Source organism: Coturnix japonica, chromosome 7, assembly GCF_001577835.2.
Source record: "Coturnix japonica isolate 7356 chromosome 7, Coturnix japonica 2.1, whole genome shotgun sequence".
NCBI lineage: Eukaryota > Metazoa > Chordata > Aves > Galliformes > Phasianidae > Coturnix > Coturnix japonica.
In genome coordinates, this window is record NC_029522.1 from 31,865,498 (window position 1) to 31,886,785 (window position 21,288).

A 21,288-nucleotide genomic window follows, 5' to 3' on the forward strand; every position below is an offset into this window, starting at 1 on the left:
AACACCCACAAAAAGTTTCCCAGGGTTCAAAACCAGGAAATTCTGTAACCATCGAATACGACAGCAGAACCTAGTAGCCTTCTCAATACTTCATTGAACAGTGAATTATAATGTAATGTGTATTTTGCCACTTCTATGCTGTGGCCGTATTTTTATAAGACGTTGGATCTCTTTTTTCATAGCCATGAGGCACTGCACTTCCAACACTGATGAATGTCATGGAACAGGTTTGGCTGAGGTGCAGACAGCAACAATACAGCATGTACCATTTCTCCTTGCCCTGCAAAAGCACTGTTGAAATCTGCAACTACTGGCTGATGTCATTTTTTCTTTTGCTTTCAAACAGAAAATAAAAAACACACAAAACTACTCAGCACCAGAAGAAAGTATATGGCTGCACTAGAGGAATTTTGGACATTTACCAATGTTGCTTTTCAGGTAAAAAAATTGTCTTCTTTTTCAAATAAACTAACCTTGTTCAGATAATACAGGTAGCAGCAAACTTTGGCTGTCCTGTAATTCCCAAACACTTATCCCCACATACACTTCCTGTTCTCTGACTCTTGTCAGCTGGAAAAGTCATTATCTGTATGGAGAGCTTTCCATCTGTCAGCTGGGAAAGTGATTACTAAAACTGATAGCAATAGCAGTTGTTTTGGTTTAAAATGACTTGCTGTGTTTTTGGGGAGGTTTTCTTTCTTTTTCTCTTAATTGTTTAGTCGGTTTTTCTTGTTAATTTTGTGAAAATCAAACATCTAAACAGTATCAACAACTCCGCTTCCTGCTAGGCAACCATCAGAACTCAACTTTCCCTGATGAAGCACATGAGAATGACATTTGTAGAGTGTTCTTTGGATTTTAACTTTGACCTTCAAACATAAGTGTTTATTTGCACCCCTTTCTTTTTTCCCTTGACTTTAAGCTGCCTCATCCCCATTGCTCTTCTGTCTTACACATGAGATGCCAGCAGTGGTGGTGTAAATTCTGCCCTGGGGTCCTACTGCTTGTTCTTCAGGTACCATGGGTTCAAAGCTGACAAGAGCTGGAGCCACCCTAAGTATGTTAAGCAGACTGAAAAATGATGTTTTGTTAAAGGAAAAGTGGAAGTGTAGCCAGTAACCATCCCTCTTCAAAGTCATCCTTTATTCCAATCATGTGAATTGCCTTTAATTGCTATGAAGAACATAATAAATATTTTGTTCTTCCGAAAAGCTGTTGTTCAATGTCTCAAACTTTTCTTCATAAAAATTGAGGCCAGCTCCAAAATACTCAGAAGTGTGACTTCACTGAATGCTCTTAAAATCCATATTTAGTTCCCAAATAAGTAGCCTAATTTTCCGTAACACTGTGTAATCAGTAAGTCTCATTGACCTCACTAAGAGTGTCTGCCTTCTCAGCATTTCCAAAAATGAAAGCAATTTTTTTGTAGTCAAATGTACTCAGAGAACCTTAAGTTTTGAAAGAAAGTACTTTTTGAGGGATACTGAACTTCTGAGAGACATAGCCAGGATAAAGAATTGCATGTGTTTGTCTTCAGATGCTTATATATTACTGTATCCAAAGCTGATATTAATCTTTTATTAGATTTGAATTACATGAGAGGATTGAGATGTTGTGGGCTGTGCAGGAAATAAAAGAACAGTTGTGGATATGGCTGGAAAATGTGGAAATTCCCATCTCCTCATTTCAGGCGATTTTGGAGTTTAAATAGTGCTTGGATTGCTGAAACCTCATTTTGGACTTAAATGTTGTCTGCATGATTACCTCAAATCCTAATTTTGTCACTTTGACTTTTATCTTGCAATCTTTTATGACTTGGAATAACTTGTTGTCATTCTGTTATCAAACGAATGATTTGTTATTCTTAGATCTGCTATACAAATAAGGCCATGAGGACTGTTAACTGTGTGTTTATCCTGTGAAATATCACAAGCTGTTATGAGTATTTTATTAAACACGAAGCATCTCAATAAATCTTATGTTTAATTTGTAGCAAAATTTAACTGTGAAAAGATCAGAATACACTCCTGTAACACTCTTTTTTTCAGACAGGAGATGTGAAATTTACCTCTTCTTGTAATCTTATGGAGACAGAATTGTCTTGTATTTAAACCTGCATGTTACATTCTTCTGTTTCACTAGTAATGGTCAAACTTCACTCCCCCTTGCCCTCCCCTTACACTAACATTTCTCATTATTTATGGTCTATTGAAGATTTTTTCTTTCCATGGAGTATCTTGTGCATTTGCCTTGAACCTTGAAGACAGAGTAGATGAAGGAGGGAAATAAGAATAGTTTTACAAGGGTAACATGCTAGGAAGGAAAACCCATTGGAAGTTTGCAGCCCTAAGGCTGAGAAATATTCTAAAATGCTGACAAAGTTCCCTTTCCACCTCTCTGGTCTCCTTGAGTGTCTTTCTGGAGGCCTTAAGGTCTGGAAGAGCTGGATTTTGCTCCTCACTTAAATCCCTGTGTGCAGGGATTAGGGATCATGTCTTATATTTCCAATACCTTCTTGAACCTCATTTTACCACCCTTCCAAGTGGTTGAGGTTTCCACAGTTTCCTTAGGGAAAACAGTGATATAATAGCTTCAAGGTAGTTTAAAACAACCAGTAATTCCCTTCCATTTTAGCTGCTCTCTTTTATTTTATAGTCTAAAGAAAGTTGTATACAACTATCCATTAAATGATAATACCTCTCTTTAATTTTCCTCTGATTTTTTTTTTCTTATATAGCACCTGCAGCATAATGAAAGTACCCACTTATTTCATACGCAGAGTTATAGAAACCAGTTTCATAGGTGTTATCTATCTACTACACATACATGTGTATGTACCAGTTGCAAAGCAAGTTCTTTATGATTTAATTTTGTTTAAACTAATGCTGTTCTATCATGCAGGAATCACCTGGTATTGAGCAAGGAGACAGACACCAAGTAGCTCAGCTCCATCTGATGTGATAGCTGTACCCTATCTAGTCATCAGTTGAAACCTGCCAGTGGCCAGGCCTGGAGCTGAGCTTATGAAGCTCATTATCATAAAGGTACACTATATTATATATAGAATTCAAATGTTTATTTTATAAGATATTCTTTATGTTCCAGGAGTTATTTAAATGTTTCCATATTAGGAAAAGATTGTGAAGGTTTTTATTTACCAACACTTGGATTAGCAGGCTTATGGGCAGTTGTATGGATAGAGAAAGTGGGATACAGCTTATTTACGTCATTTTTAAAGGGTTTTGGTCGGATTTTGAATGTTATGAATTCTGTGATTTAATAAAAATACAGTACTTAGAAACTTAGAAACAGTACTTTTCACTTCACTGATTCCTCTGCCACTTTCCTTAGAAGTACACTAACTGTTGAACTTAAACATAAGCCAGTAATAACTTCAGTGAGTGGAATCCATGCCCATACAATAACCAATAGCAATTTCAGCATCCTACTCGTTTTCAGTGAACATTTCTGTTGTAGAGTAAGACTGTAGAACTCGGAAATTCATTGTAGAGTGTAATTGTCTGACTTCTAATAATTACCAAGAAATGTGTGTATGGACTTAAAATTTATATTGCTAGTTGAGTAAATAAGAACAAAAACTTTCAACTAAAAACATAAAGAAGAAATTTCACTTATATTTACAAACCAGTTACTGATACCTAAATTAGAAAGTCTGGCAACTTTCTAATCAGGAATCCTCTAAACTTTGAGGATCAGTAGGGATCCTCAACTACCAACAGAAGCTGTGATGTTGGGTATTCACTGAAATAGGAAGGAATTTTATCTTAGAACAAGAATGATAAATTGAGTTTTCTCCATCTCATAAATAGAGATAGACTCACAAACATAAAATGTAATGATATTCTGTACAAATTTGCTTTCCTTACTTCTTTTCCACCGTTTTATGTATCCAGTGCATCTGAAATCATCTGTCCTTTTAGGGAGATGATAAACCAAACAATAACAGTCTGTATTGTGAATTAACTAAAAGGGAAGCAGTGCACAGCTACTTTATAATGAAGGACAGAGAGATTACGGGATTTCCTTACATAGATGGTTTTAATTAATGATAAGCAAACTGGCCAAAAAGGATCATCTTTTTCATACACATTTATATTTCAGCACTTAATAGTTTGTCTGCAGGAGAAAAACCACATTTCATGGTTGTTCACCACTACCCAGTGACCCTCATAGTGCAGTATGAGTTGAAAACCACATGTTTCAGTGGATGTAGTATGGAAGGGATGTCAAATGCTACATAGTGAAGTGATCACAGCATCTCATACATCTTATTAATAAGAACAGAATTCAGTTGCCCAAATGAAAATTGCTTTTGACCAGACAAGGAAATTAAATGAGATTGTGCTTTACATCAGTTAAAATACAAATTGCCCCGTGATCACTATGAATTTTTGGAAGATAACTTCTGTTTCATGTGGCATCAGTGCTCTTGGCATCTCTCACCATGGTATGCAGCCCTGGAATCAGGCCAGATTACCCAGCCAAGTATCATTGCCTTTTGATCCAAAAGCACAGGAGAGTAGAAAAATAATTCTCCCATGTCAAAATCTATTTTCTTACATTTTGCAGTAGTTAACAGTTTGTGATATATATGTGCAAGTCCATAATCTTATAATGAAACACAGTATGTTTTATGAGGCTTCCAGGACGTATGTGGGAAAGAAATATGATGCATTTTTAAACTTTGTAACAATGGAGATTATTTATGTTTTATGTGATGTTTGAAGTTAATATTTTGAAATCTTGCTATGGTTGTGTTGCGTAAAATGAGTGTTGCTGTTGCTTAAGTAGCTCATCATCGTGTCTCATAAACATAGATTCCTCAAAGTTGGGAAGTTTATTATCTCTAACTCATCTGTAGGAAAGATGTGAGTCTTGCAAGTTTGTTCTCCATTGCAGGGAGGTATTTTGGAACCTGTTTTTTGTTTTGTTGTATTGTGGTGTAATCAAGTGAGGTCCACAGAGATTAAGGGAATTGTCCAATCTACAGTTGCAAATGAGATTATTAATTTATTGTTTTCTCATTATACCCAATATATTATACTTTTCTATTTAAACAGTTTGGTATTTCTCTTATTCTGGAATTCACAAGCTGTCTTGCTTGTCAGAAAATTTATTCCTTAAAAAGCGTATTACTAAATTTGTTTATGAAAGTTTTAATTCAGCATAAGAAAAACGCTCATGAAGTTGAAATGTACTTTGAAATGTACTTTGAACTTTGAATGGTAAAATAGGGTATTTTTTCAATGACATTTGGCTGCCTTAAGTCTGAGTTGTAAGTTGTAAGCTAAGTGCTGATGATCATTGTTTCTGAAATGATTAACAGACTGAAGATTTAAGATTAGTTCTCATGCAAGTAAGTTTGAGTTTCATCTAGAGGTAAAACCATAAGAGGGGATAGTCTATACCAATACTGTCTGAGGTTCTGCTGAAACTGTTTTGAATGAAGATGATGTTATGTGAGCTTTTGTTTTTCATACCAAAATACACCTAGAATGGTCATTAAAGCCCTGTGGTGACCACTGTCATTATTGTAGCTAAGATAGGAGATGGTGGATATAACCTTACAGCTTTAATGTTACTTGATGTGCATGATTTTCAACTTGGCTGAATAATTACTGAAGTCTTTGTGTTAGCTTTGAAATTTAAAGCTATTTTTATTGTTGCTATTACAAGAACTTGAATTTTTTAAACTAACTTTAAATGTTTCTCATTCACGTTTCACCATTTCACAATTAAGCAGAAATGCAAAGAGCCTAAGCAACTTTCCACAAGTAATGCAAAGAGTTAACATGAAAATCTGGGGTGGATGCATTTAGGAATATGGTGTAATCTGTGCAGATAGGTATAAACTTATAGGGTTTGTGAACCCAACTCATGAAATCCATATAATTTCCTCATAGAAAGTTGCACAAAATTGTTTTGAAAGATTAAAGCCTGCTAAGTTCTTTAAACAGGAGTCTGAGCTGTTCAGTTCTTCAGAGAATGAAGAAAAAAGACAACAGTTGGACAAATCAGACTCGTCCTCTTACAAAAGGAAAAAGCTTAAATTGCAGTTCAGTTGAATATTCATTCATTCATGGATGTATTTAAAAATCCTGTAGCCACTCTCAGGTCTTCAGGTGATCGTGGGAGATAACAGATGTTGAACACAGATCTATGGTAAAACAGTTGCTTCCAGTGATGTTGACAATCGCAAACATATGTTGTGGAGGTGTGTGCCTGAAGGCAGTAATATGGTCCTGTATAAGACCTAACACAGTGTAACTAAAGTCTAGGTGATTACCAAAGCTCCACGATTTGATAAGCTTTCCAAAACTTCATTTTCAGCCATTGTCACCACAGCAAATTTTGAGTGTTAAAGTCAGGCTGCAACTTGTGAACACTTTCACATCTTTCTTTGGTTTTCATTGAGTAAGAGGTGTTGTTCAGGTGCCAGAAGGTTGCCATCAGAATGGACCACTGGTTCACTATAAACTGCCATGAACTTACCTAACAATCCTAAAGGTTATTACCTTATATCTTAAAGTAAATAGAACCTTAAACCATGAGGTATTCTTGAGCTTTTTGAAACTTTGAGTTTCCTGTAACTGGAAATACTGACTGCAGGAGTAAAAGCCTGCTGAATTTTCAGTGACACATCAAATGTAGAGCAATGTAGTGTGTGTCGTGATAAAATAATACAGGGGTACAGTAATGCGTAATGGCACATGACAGGTAAATAAATAAATTCAAGATGTGAAATAATGGGGAGGCTCTCTTTCTTCCTCTGAAGATCATCAATATACAGTAAGTGTTTTAAAGACCAGCATTTAAATTATTAAGACCGCCAGTTTAATGAAAACATAACAGCTCATTTTAATAATTCATGACAACAATTCGACACAAAGCACACCAAATATTTTTAGCATGTGTCTTAAGAAGAGCTGCGTGCAGATATCCCCAGTATCAAAATATGCAGTACTACACACAATAGTTTCTTATCTGTTAGGTCTGGCAAAGGGAATAAACATTTTTTCCTGATGAGAAAATCAAAGTTGGATGCCATTTCAGTGAAGTCAAGTTGACACCTGCGGAGAAGCAAGTCATGACATTTTAGCTGACTGCTTTCTTTTTCTCCCTGTTGTTGTGTTTAGTTTCCTCGTTTTATTTACCCTGACAGACAAAAGGAACCTAGATGAATATGTTTAGAATTTGGTGTCCTTTCTCCATATTTTCTTTTTTTCCTCCCCACTGGTAAGTAAGTAGTTTATACATACTGTGCTGTGATAGTTCTACAGGGAAGAAAACACTCAAATGTTTTTATATGAAAACACTGTGTCCCTCCTTTCTCTTGATATCCCTCCCACCCCCACCCTGATTTTTCAAACCTAGGTACATCTATCAAGATAATAAGCTTCAGATATTGTAATAGCAGATCTATTTTCTTGTCATCCTGGTGCGGTCTTGACTGACTGAACTAGTAAGATTCTTTAAAAAAATATGAATTTAGGATCAATAATATTTACAGCCCCATTTATAAAGCAGAAGTCAAAGGCATGTATAATGCCGTATTTATTAAGAGAACTTTCTCCAGGGACTTTATTGGCTGGCCTCTAATCCTACTTCTACTTTTTAACATCTCGTTCTCTATCGAAAACAACAACAAAAAAGTTGCAGGTGTTCATAAATGTAAAGTAGTGCATAAGAAAGTTCACAAATTTTATGTTTTATGACGTAATATTGTAGTATACAGCACTCATCAACTGGGCTTTTCCTGGCTCTAGTGTATTTTTGTTAACTGTAGATACCATTAAAGAATATGTTAAAGTTACTGTAATAGAATTGAAATACCTTTTATTACATCAATATAAGTTCCATTTACTGTGCAATAAGACAGTGCTTAATAATTTTATATTGCAAGCATAATTATGATATCAAATTAGTAATTTTCACAAAGTACTTGCATTAGACACTCATATGATACGATGCAGTATATTCCACTTCTCTGGTGCCTCAAAATGCACGTTCCTTTTAATGGAGAAAAAGCTGAGATGTGGTAGAAGGAAGCACCTCATAACTCTATTGAGCAATTCCATATGGACTCACCTTCCTCTGGGGTACAGATATTACCTAGATTGTTTTATAACTCGATTCCACTGCATAGTTGATAATGCTAGAAAATTACAGAACTCTAAAAATTATGTTGTCTTCCTCTTTGACTATAATGTCTGAGATCCCCAAACTACTGCCCTGCTATTCTGAGCAGCCTCTCAGTTTGGCCAGTTCCAGTGGCACCAGTAAGGCTATTCCCAACAGAGCAGTTTGTGGGCAGGATTAAAATCTCCAACTCAAAAACTCTGTAAAAATGAACTTGTGGAGCTGCAGAATGTGATGTGGAAAAAGGAATCAATTTGTATCCCATTGAAGAGCAACTCCTTCCAAGGTAGAGCACATCACACTCAGCAGTGTTTTAAGGCAAGAGCTGGAGACTCGTGCATCCAGGTAATGGAGCATGCGGAGTCTGTACTTTTTTTCCCCTCTCCTGAGCATTTTTGCATGCAGTTTATTTTTTATTCAGGTGCTGACAACTTTTGCAATGTAAATTTGTTCAAAGATTTGACTTTTATATTCTAAAATAAAAGACAGAGTGGTATGAAGATTCACTACCAATTTAATAAACCTTTAGGAGTCTGCCTTAAATACAAGTTTTCTGTACTAGAAAGCTCATCAATATCTAGACAGCCATGCAAACAGCTAGGAGGCCAGTCCATTAATGAAATGTTAATGACTGAATTAGACCTGTAATAACAGAAGTAGAATGTACTGCTGTGAGTCCATTAACATCAGCAGACCCTGCTGGGAACAAGTAAACACAACATACAAAGAAAAAACTTGTGCTAATAAACAGTTTTTGTGCTGTAAAGGTGCTGGGAAGCATGAGTTGTAAATTCCACTCACTGCTGTGCTGGTGTCATGCCTTTTTACAAAGTTTATCCCAGCAACCTAGCTTGATACACATTTCCCAATATGATGATAAAATATGCTTAACAGCACTCATGCTAAGTCCATGCCTTGATGGTAAGACAAAGTCTGCTGCCAGACATCCGAACAAACGTGTCTGTTGTGTCACGTTGTAAAGATGTGTTCAGTGGTAATTGCAGCTTCACCTTGCAGCCAGCCCAGGTGGGTAGCAGGGAGTGGTAGTTATCACCTGATGGATGGTTGACCCAAGTGAAATAGAATTTATAGACACTAACTCTGGCTTCACAGAAAACACCACTGTCGGAACTAATTACCGGTGCTGTTAAACTTTCATACTGTGCCTTCAAAGTAGATCATGCTTTGCAGAAGGTTTTAACCCTAACAAAGGAGATAAGAATAGTAACATTGCTAGCAGCTTAGTTGTTGACCTTGTAACATATGGTGTGAGTGTTCTTGGCTGCAAAAATGGACTCAGGATGCAGAAAGTAATGACTTGACTTCTTGGAATGAGCTCTTCCTCTTCCCAAAAATATCACTCACCTTTTTCAGTAGAAGTGAAGTGAAAATATTCGCTTTCTCATCTGGTCCTGAAAACCTCAGTAATTTCCTGCAAGGCAAAAAAGCAAACCATTTGCCACATCTTCCCACTGTGCAAAAGCTGCATGTCAAGCTGAATCGTGGCAGCTTTTATAATGTAGTTGTCAATAGAAATTGCACACAAAAAGCAAAAATATGTGTCCACAGTATGTCGTACAAAATACAAATTAATAACACCCAAACTGCTATTACAGTGTTCGGTCTTTTATTGAACTCAGTTTGGTTCCCTCTTTTTAACTTCCTCAGATGTGCAGCGTCAGTTCCAGCTCGCCACATTACTCAGCAGAAAGCCAAAGGGGAGAAATACCAGGTTTCTTTCCCCTGAGGTTTGTGGATGTTGCTGCTGTTTCTTCTCCCCTGAAGCTGATGTAGCATCCAGTAGTTTCAAACCCATGTTTATCCCATTTGCGTGTCTGCTAACAAGGTTCTCCACTGCTCTCATTCCCTTTCTGACATCTGATGGCTGTGGAGGGTCCAGAATTACCTAATTATTGGGGTACAGCAGTTTATTTTCCATCCATCTCTGATAATACATTATAGTGTGAGTGCCTTCATATCAACCATATACCTTTTAATTTTAGGTTGTGGTTTTGCTTTTCTTTCTCATGATTTTTACTTCTTTTTTTTTAATCGATTTTTTTCTTATACTATAATACGATTATTGTGTTCTTCATGGTCTTAGAGTTACCATATTGCAACTGGTAATAAGGAAAACTGGGAAATCATAGAAACATATTTGGGAATTGTATTTGGGATTTATATTTGTTGAGCTGATGCTGTGGGTATCCTTCATGGTTACTCACCTCAAGGCCATGGTGTTCTCATGCAGCTTTGAGCACATCAGTTATATTCTGTGTTTCAGGACTCCATCCCTAAATTAGGGATGATAACATCAGCCTGTCTTGTGGAGAGAAGTTGGTTTTGTAAGATAAGTTGCACTTACTTTGCTTACCAGCATGACACTATTTTTCTTTACTTGGGTGTTGTTGTTTTTTTTATGTGCATCCTGAAGCCTTTCCAGCTTCCTTAAAACATTTTCACCTGCTGTCAGACTTCCAAGGAGTAAGTTTTATACAGTATTCACAACTGTGAGCATGGTAGCAGATCTGACATTCAGATCATGCAGTGAAATTGTTCACAAAGAGGAGGACAAAGACAAGTAGCAACATTTGACAAGATAAAAGTATTTGTTGAATCGAGGCTGATGAATTAATCTTTAGTCCTGAGCCCTGGAGCCCAGTTTCCATTCTGTGTACCTGGTAAGCAAAGAGAAACACATGGCAAGTTTTGTATTTGATGATTGTAAGGTGCAAATCAAAACATTAATTAGAGATAAGCTTTTCAGTAGTATGCTCACCATAAAGGATGCTGATGCAAGTTATTCAAAATACTGATCTAGGTATAGAATGAGTTGCTCAAAAACCAGTGACTTCATTTCATATTGGTCAAGTTGGCATTTTTCCTGACTTTGGTACAAGCATAATACAGATGCAGATAGTTATCCAATAATAGGGCCTCAATGAATGGGAGAATCTTTTATTCCCTTTTTTTTTTCTACAAGACTTCAGATATGGTGAGTCTTCCTTGACTTTAAGGATGATAAATGCAATAACTGTACATTTTACCCATTGCATCAGAATGCCAGGGTGACAGGACGAGGGCTGTTGCCGTGACCAGAACTGGAAATGAAAACCTCTTGGATGAGAAGTACGAGTTCTGTGGACAGACAGAAATGATCTTACCAATACTGGTGACAAGTCAGACCAAAACTGAGTTCTGCAGAGCTACCTGGCTCCACTGCAACATCTTACCTCATTTCTCACCTCTGATGCAGTAATGTAATTTTCTAAGCCCACTTAAAGCTGAAAGTGGACTGGTAACGCCTGAACATTACATTACAAAACTGCATTATTACAGTTTGTTTATAATTAGATTGGGCAAAGGTCTTCTCCTTTCCTGTGTATAGCTCTTGTATTTTGATGCTGCAGAGAGCCAAATGCCTTGGAGTAGTCTGCCCAGTAAGCCAACCTGTGCAGTTACTGTGCAAAGAGACTGGGGACCAAGGCTTTCCACTGCCCGCTTTGAAATCCTTTGGAATGCACCAGGACCCCACCACAGAGTGAGGATGGTTGTGTTTAGGCTAATTTTTGAGACTTCAGAGGCTGGAATGATTTCAGCAGATATATATGTCTGGTTTTTGCTGCTTTCTGTCATACAGCAAGGTTTGCTGAAGTGTTAGCTCTCACTTTAAATTCTTGATCTATTCCATCCTGTTTCTAGTTCTTAAAGGTTTTCATATAATTATTTCTCTTAATAATTACCATTATACAATTGCCATAGCTGCCAGGTTTGTTTCTCTTTTCTACCAGAGAATAGGAGAAATGCATTACACATTTGTGTAACTTACGATCTTTGATTCATGCTTAAAATGCATGGAATATTTTTCATTTTCTGTTTTGAGGCAGTACCTCATCTGGGATCACATCTCACAGCGTAAGCTTACGCTGTATAAATGAATGCCTTGTATTGCAACTAGGTATAATCTACAGTAAAAAAAAACAACAAAAACAAAGGAGGTCAAGAGAAATGAATTTCTTAAGGTGATAGGGGCCAGTGAATACTAATGGCTGCAGGTAGAGGCATGCTGCATCTGGACAGTAATGCAGAAAGCCCTTTTGTATGGCCATTTTTTCCCTCTTTTAAATAAATTTGATTTGACCATCATTATAGCCCTTTGTTGTTGCCTTTTGATGAGGATTCTAGGAAATTGGCTCGCTGGCATGCATGGCTTACCGGCAGGGAGAGCAAACTGGAATCTGAAAGCACAAGCGTTCCTACCAGAGATCTAATTCAAGAAGTTATATTCTCCAATTGAGAGAAGTTTTTTAGGGTTGAGTTTTTTGTGTATGCCTTTGTTGGTAGGAGCAGGCACAGCAGGCTGGAGGAGAGATGAGTGTGCTCATCCACATCACGTGTAGTTCCCTGCTGACATCTGCATTGGAGCTGCCACTAGGGAGGATGGAAGCATGAATAGATATTGGTTTGGAGAGAAGAAAACTTTGTGATACCAAATCCAACCTGTCTGCAGACCTGCAGACTGCCCAGGGAGGAAGGGAAGTCATCATCCTGGAAGATCCATTGTGATTCTATGAAAGATTCTCAAAGAATACGAAGCCTTTAGCACATCATTGGTGTTATATTAACTTCATTATGTGTTTTCTTGATGTACATCCACGATAAAACCATGCCTATGGTTTGAAATCTGATGCTGCGTGTTCTACAGTATTTAGGATAAAGAGGGATGAGATATTTTAGTCTCAGTTGTCATGCTGAATGTTGTTTTGAGGGACATCATAAACTAGAAAGGAGAAAGAAGTAAGAGAGAAAAAACCAAGAATTGAGAATTCTTAGAATTTCTTTCTAAGAAGAGTTTCTTTCAGAGAGAATGTGGGTTCAAAGGTTGCATTATGGCACAAACAGATTACAACTCCAGCTACAAGGCAGCAGACTGGCCCTGTGTGTCCATGGTGTGTGTTTGGCACATGGGAGCTTGGACACCTCACTGCTCTGCCTTGTAATATTTTGACTTCTAAGTGAGCAAACAGGCTGAGTATACAGATGCATTTGATTACTAACAGTCATTAAAATGTGAGCAGCACCATGATTTATTAGCATAGTTGTTGACTGTGATTCCAAGAAAAGGTAATTGTTTCAGAATAATACCCACAATTAATTTCACATGTGTGAAGTCCATTAACTCCAGCTACAGGCCATGGGATACGTGTAAATGTTCTCAAGCATGGGCTGAGTTTTGAGAGGGAAGGATGGACCTCTGGTGATGATGGCTGATTTCAGGGGAATCCGGGTATGGGGTGGCTTGTGGTGCATTTTCCTTTGTCTCTGACTTCCTCTACACCCTAATTACTCAGTTCTTCTGAAATGAAAAAGCTCAGCAGTGAAATTCAGTGTTGCTGACATGCAAACATCAGAGATCCTAAGATGCTCAGACTATGGTAACTGTAGCATTTGTAAGTATGAGATTGCAAATTTTAACACAATTATAATTTATCCTTAGTCATGCATAGGTTTTACATTGCCTGTTTGTCCAGTGACACTAGAGCAGTGATAAGATGTCCAGCTATGATAAGAAATTTGTATGTCTTAGATTGCGCTATACCATGAAATGCTAACAGACATGGTGTGCCAGAAAGCCAGTAGTATCCATTCCCAGCAAGCACATCAATATATGTTATGACTTGTAATACGATTAATTTCGAACAGAATTAATCCTTACCCAATCATTAAACAATGAGAAATATTGAGTTGTTTATCTTAAGGATTAGGAAAATTCTTTTGGAAAGAGACAAACATTTGTCCCTGCTGGAAGCTCCTTCAGCTGTAATGCATCATTGTGCCTGACCAGCCCTAGAAACCTTGGAAAGACAAAATATGTACAAGCTGGTTGTTAAGCATATGTGATATGTTTTGCCTCGTCACCTGGCAACGAAAAGGTTTTTCTAAACAAATTTCATAGATTGCCAAAATTCCAACTTTTTGAAACACGTAAGCTGCTTGTTTATTTATTTATTTTTTATTTTATTTACTTACTTGTTTATTTACCTTCCCCTTAGTTAAATGCAGCCCAAGGTATGTCTTCCTCAGGAGAGTAAATGTTATCGTATCTGCTGGAGGAAGAAATAACTCCAATTGCTTTCCTCTTACATACTGCATATAGCAGCATCGGGACTGCAAAAAGACTGAAAATGCTCTGCCTTCAGATCTAACTCATCATCTGTTCCTACACATGTCTTAAAGTAAAACAAACAAATTAAAAACCCCACCTCAATAGACCTAAATGTAAAGATGAAAAACTTCTAAAATTACACACCATTTCGGGGATCTATGCTTTGTTTAGGTGCAAAATGTCTAGAGGATCTGGTGAAGGAGAAGTGAAAGCTGATCCTTTTTCATTTTAAGACACGCAGTATTTAGCAAGGAAGTGATCAACTCATTGGCTGACACGTCCCTGAGTGTTTAGGGCAGGGGAAAGAAATGTGGAGATGTTCTTTCTTACGCTTGAATTAAAGCTTTTAAGCAGAATAACCGCAGTAGAAAAGCCACATTGCTACACTCTAGCAAACTTTAATAACCTAATACATTTGGTTACCTCCTTAATCCATCACTTATGTTTTCTATACATCTGCTGCTATCTGACTACCAATATGTTTATCTTTACCATTGGTACCTCCCTTCCGTGGGCACGATGGTGTCAGTGATGTTCCAAGGCAGTGCTGATGGGATCACAGCTCATTACCGCATGGAAGGTGATTGAGATTTGGGCGCACAATGGGGTGTGACACCATTGAGCAAAGTGGGCTGTGAGGGGAGGCAACTCGTTATAAATGGCAATGACACGCAGAGTTGGGGAGTCAGCAATGATGAGTAGACCTCTTAGTATTATCCTCGATAGGAGGAAACAAAAGTGACACCCGGGAAGTAATGACGTATGGTTTAGGTGTGATTCAAACACAGCTGTGCTGATGCCAAGTTAGCAGTGTGATCATCAGAGTGAATGCTTAAAACAACGGGTTGTCACTGGATGTGCATGGCACAGCACAGCCATGAGCACTGGTATCAGCACAGGAAAGTGTTCAGATTTGTATTACCTTAATGATGAACTAGAAAGCGTTCTTGTTTCTTGTGCCACGAGGAGAGAAAAAAAAAAGAAAAAAAAAAAGAAAAAAAAAAAAGAAGAGAAAGGGCTTTAAAATGATAAAACAATAGTAGCCTCCTTGCTGAATGATGTGGCACTTTGTAATAATGTGGTACGTTTTGAGAAGATCTGTATTTTTTCAAAGGCAAACATCAAATAGAAGGAAAAAGGTTATGTCACCTTCACCCTCACAGTACTGTCATTTATATGCTATCAGCTCATTAAATTCACATTAAGATACTCCATGGGACTTTAGGAGCTATTAATGCACCTAAAATGGCATAACAAAATCTCAGTTCACTTTAAGAGAGATGGCATTGCGACATTTTGTATTTCATCACTGAATTATTATAGTCTCAGATGCATTCTGCTGTGATGGTAATGGAAGGAGGAATACTGGAGAGGAAAGCTGTCCATTTGTTTATCCCCAGGGAGAGAAAAAAGAAAGTTTGATAAAAAACTACAGTGAAAGTAAAGCATTAACAAGTTAACCCCTGTAGCAATGCTGGAGAACGTGCAGGATTTTTATATTCTGCTCATTGGGATGTTTGAGAAAGACAAAAGTAAGAACTGGAATATAGGGAGTTGCTTTGGGCAGTGGAAAGTGCAGCAAATATACTGCATGAATGCCAGCATGCAGCAGTCTTATAATTTCCTAGGTGAAGTCTTTCAGGACAGACATAAAATACCTTCATTTGAATTATCATGGAAAAAAAAATGTGGTTATTGTAATCAAATTTGGTTTTAGTGTTAGGGTTTTTTTTCTTCTTTTCCTCACTATCATCAGCATCCATACCCAAGTGTGCTGCTATAGGTAAATCTGCAGTCTAGCATGTATAAATCCCATGTGAGATGGTTGTTTGGGCACTCTGCTCAGTACAGTGCAAAGAAACTGAATTGTGACTGAGTTACCTTCAGAGGAATTAAATATATTAATACCAAATTAAAAACTATGCTGTTTAATCCATGGGAGATATATATATATACACACACACGTATGTATATGTATGTATGTATAGACTCTAGAAAGACAGCTTGATCTGAGAAAGGTTTTTCCACAGAGTACATCTTTGTAGCTGGAACTATATATTTTATACATGTATAATATGAATTGAAGGATAAAGTATAAGATAAACTGAGTTTTTAGTTCAGGGCTATATTAAACAAACATACTTGTAAGTGAGTGGTTAAAAGATAAAGTGAGTTGAAGTAGGCTCAGTGGTTTCTTGTAACCTATTTTCCTGATAACTATTTAGAATTATTTAGAAAACATTGTAATTCCTTAGAAGTGCTTCCTTTGCTCTCTAATCAACAGAAAAAAATAAATGCCGTAACTTGAGAGCTTAACCTCATGCACAATAAGAAGCCATCAATGTGAAATGACAGTTTGTGAGTCTGAAACATTTTAGAGCCTTCAAAATACACAGGGAGTGAAATTCTTTCCTGTGTGGAGAGCCAGGACAAGTGCGACTTAAGCCTTCAGAATAGCTCTTAACTCCAATTATCTGTTGTATGGGCCTTTGGTGGAGCAACAGTGGATTTCTTCAGTGGAGAGGGGCTCAGAGATGTAGGATGAGCCGTTGTGAAAGAAAACTCAGGTTTTGAAAGTAGGGAGGAGGGGAGCACCAGCACAGGGAATAATCGCTTAATAAATGCACGCTGAGCACCTGCTAAATTTAACACAGCATTTTACTACATTCAGTGCTTCAGAGCCTAATCTCTTTAGCGCAGGGATTCTGCTGCTTATTAGATAGTTCACCTGTTGAAAAACATTAGATAGACACCAATTTTATCATCAGTAACACTGTTCTTGAATGGCCAGTCTGAAGGCTAAAACCTGATTGCATGGAACATAGGGTTTTCTAGCAGAAAAAGAGCTGTGTGGCACATAAAGCCTTGCTCTTTGTGCAGCACTGACTGGCCTTGTCCTGATGATGAGGGATGCTGGTGTGAGAACTGGGCTGCCTGGCTGATTCCCATTAATGGCTACTGGAAAACATGGGGTTTAATAGGGAAATTTGTTCATTCTGGGGACAAGAGTTTAGGAGGTCTAAATGAAGGTTTACAGTACTAGTGTTATTGTTGAAGAACAATGAATTTTAATCTACCTTCATGCAACCGTAAAGTGAAAGCCACAAAGAGTGGTTCAACATAAACATGGGAACTTAACATTTAGAATAATACAAGAGGGAAATCAGTAGTATTTGTGCAGCTAGTCTGGGGAAGATACAGGTGCACAGGGTCTTCTCAGTAAGCAGAGGGAAGATGCTAAACCCAATGAAAGCAATATGATCACCGATCAATTAATCTGATAAGGGTAGCCATCACTGTATGTATATCAAGCATTCTGTTTGAGCCTCAATGTGCAAACTAATTGGGTTAGAGAAAAAGACAACCATATTTAAGCTTGATTGTGTATTTATTTCTGAAGGAAAGCAGCCACCGTGTGAGTAACTAAATTTATACTTAGCGTATTACCAGAAACACAGTGGCACATTTTGGAGTTATAAGTAACTTAGCATGCATAAGAGCTCAATTCATGCTCAGTTCATCCCCAAGTGTATTCTCCGCTGTAAAAAAATGAGATTTAAGCCTTGAGATTGTGCCTGATTTAATCCAAACACTGCAAGAACGCAGAGCATTTGCACCAACACTCACATAGCTCAAGCTGTAAGTCATGCTAATATCTAACCATGGTGTCATGGGTTTATGGGCTTTCACCAGAAGAATCCATAAAGACTTGACCACCTATGCAGAAATACAGTCTTATAACCCATTCTAACATTTACCTGCTTCTCTCCTAAACTGTAGCTCCTATTGTTAATTCATTGGTAATGTAGTTGAGTTGGAGCCAATTGTGCCCTTAGTGGATGAACCAAAGCCTGTCTCCATCTCCCAGCTTAGATGGAGCTTTAACTCCAGACTAGTTTTTCCTCCTAGAAGTATGTATGTGTCTTGGTATAGGATGTCCTATGGCCAAGGGACTCCATCACACTAGATTCAAAGCAGAAAAAAGCCTCCATTGCCATTGGGAAGAGTCTGGGAGAAATCTTTGTCGTGTTCATATTCCATCTGCATCTCAGTGTAGCAGTCAGGTTACTTAGAATCACATTTGGTCCAAATGTAATGGGAGCTGGCTAATTCTGTCCCTTTCAAAGTAGATGTCAAAGCAAAATAGACCCAGTCCTACAGCAGGCTGAGAGAACAGAGCTCAGAGCTGTGGGTGAGCAGTGGGAGGCCAGCTCTTGCCTTTTGCCCTGTCACCTTTCAAAAAGCAAATAAGTGGGCCAGTTTATCTGCTGCGTATTATAAGCTTCATCTGCAAGGTGGAAATAAAATAAGTGTTGACATCATTACCATCCACCAGAGAGTCTGATTTTGCATTGAAAGCGCTGTGTAACCTTTTAGTAAATTTGCCAAAAGATCCAGTAACTCTGATGTTTAATAGCATTCAGGGATATCTAAAATTTATAATCTTTTCATCAGCTCCAAATAATTCATGTTATTTGTTTACTGTAAGTCTATCACAAAGCAGATTATTTTTCATATCTCCAGCAGCCACCAAAGCCCTGTAAGTGCCTTGCACCATGGTTTACTGATCCTTAATGTTTGTTTTATAAGGTGAAGCAGAGTCTATCTCCTTTATCCTTGCATAGACACCTAAACGAGAAATCTCCTTAAGCTAGTAAAGAGCTTAATTCTGCACTTTAGTTTTTCATCGCATCTTATGACATATAGTAGATAATCATTGTTGCCACTAATGGCTTGTCTACAGCACTAATCCTTTCACAAGTATTAACCGAAGCGGCTTGAAGTAAATATTGCTTTGGTTATAGATCTACCTATGGCTCAGTATCTCTCTTTTATGCAGCGTGTCTAGAAAATAACAGTGACTTTGTAAATTGCTCTTCCAGCTGCTCAGACCTGCCCTCCTCCGTGACGTTTGCAGGAGGACTCAGCAGCACCCACCTCCTGCTCCAAAGGTCTTTGGCCAAAAGTTACACTTGGACCTAGAGAGGCTGCTGTGCAGAATCCATCCCAGTATCCCACTCAAAGAAGCTTTTCATTTCCTCACTACCAGTTTGAGGAGGATGGGAGTAGAATAATTTGAGAGCAGAATAAATTTACGCCCTGTTAAAGAAACTGACAGGCTACAATGTTAGTGTACAGTAATATTATTCTAAGTACCCACGATGCTGTTTTTGGCACCAACGCTCTGCTCCAGTGTGTAGGAGAGATCCTGACCTGCCTTCCTTCTATGATTCTGTGATTCCTCTTGTGGCTGCACATGAGGTACTGTATCAATAAGGAAATGATTTGCGTTATCTCAGTCAATTAAGGAGTGTATTTTGAAATAACAAGGTGAAATCTAGAGCTGCAAAGTGTGGTACGTACTTCAAGCTAAACAATCATATGTCTTATAGGGATGGAATACATTGATACTAACTTAAGAGTTAAATACCAGCTCTAGTATTAAGTTTAATATTAAGTAGTTAAATACAGTGTAGTAATATAGATTAAAAAAGGACAATCTTATGGTGAATCATATTTCCTAAATCAGACAGGGAAAAGAAACCTCTGGTTTCTGTTTGTTTGTTTTGCTTTTGTTTTCCAAGAGGAAAATAAATGCAAAGGGGGTTTCTAACTCATCCGAACATAGAGGGGAGAGCCACGTTAGGGGAGTTCTCTTTTGCACAGCAGGCTTCAGTTCAATGTGGTAACTGGGAGTGATCAGTCAGAGCTTCATTCTTGTGCCCTTATCTAAGCAAAAAGATCCTGAATATTCTGCACCTGGAAAACTCACTGTGGGAGAAATCTACACTGTCACAGCATTTCTCCCACAGAGACAGGTCTTTTCTGTTGCTGCCGCCAACCCCTACCAGCAGTCACCTCCTGCCTGTGTCTGCTCCCTGCTTTGGCAAAGAGGGATTGCTGCTGTCAATGGTGAGATGTGATACGGTGTTGGAGCCAAATCCCCCACCGGATCCTCCATCACCAAGGCACAGGAAAAGCAAAAGGTTCTCTGACACATTTTCCAGTGTTTCTATTTTAACTGAGCACAGCTTCTAAGATGGTGCATTAATATCTGTAACTGTTTTGATTGCTAGCATAAGGCATTTAGCATAATGGCAGTGACTATTGCTAGGGGTTTGAGTATGTGATTGAATTACTGTGGCCTGACAAATTAACAGACATCAGCTGAGCCCCAGAAACCAATCTGGTTCACTCTCATAGCCTGTGGCAAAGGAAGGTGAAATACATTATCTTTAACTTGAAAGAAAGAAGTCTAATCTAACTTGTTTTCCCCTTAAGATGGTCCAAGAATGTACAAATAGGGCAGAGCACCTCAGCAGATTCCTAGCAATTCCTCAGGCTGCAGCAGCTCTTGAGTCTCAGCCCTGGTTCTCAGTGTTAGGTATACAGATTTGCCAGCACCGTGCCTAGGCTGCCTTGAGGTCCTGAACAGCTGATGTCAAACCAAGAAGGATATCTGTGCTGCCTTCTGCAGGGCTGATGTGTCAAGGAGGGCCATCAGGAAGGGTGCTGTAAGGAAATGAGTGCAAATAAACAGATGTTTATTTTGGGAAACTCACGCTACTGTGACTTACAAGAAATGTGGTGGCGTTCATGCACATGTAGTGGATAGAAAGTATTCATTTGGAGGATGAAAATGGCTGCTTAAAAATGCCTGTTTGTAAGTTAATCATCTGGTAAAAATGTATGTTAGGCCCGTAGTGCAACCTTGTAGGACATCACACAGATTTTCTTTGTGATTTGACAATTTGTTTGTCACACAGTGATTTACTTTTATGAGACCTAATTTCTTTCTACCAACCTAAATTCTTGGAATGCATGGAGGGATGTGGGGGAGGGATATGATGTGGTGGTCTGCAGCCTCTAGAAGGTTGGAGAAGATATGAATTTCTGCCCTTGAACTCTTAAACTCAGAGAAAGGACTACAGGGGCATAAGGGGAAGATAGACTGCTTGGAC

The 21,288-nt window shown here is 38.1% G+C and overlaps 1 long non-coding RNA gene across 1 annotated transcript in view; it reads left to right on the forward strand.

Moving 5' to 3' along the window:
- The window catches only part of LOC107317065, a 241,635-nt gene that overhangs the window by 10,652 nt on the left and 209,695 nt on the right, over nucleotides 1-21,288 (forward strand). The window contains exons 4-5 of the long non-coding RNA XR_001556711.2: nucleotides 347-438; nucleotides 2,902-3,044. This is a non-coding gene — a long non-coding RNA (uncharacterized LOC107317065). The remainder of the gene's footprint in view (nucleotides 1-346; nucleotides 439-2,901; nucleotides 3,045-21,288) is intronic.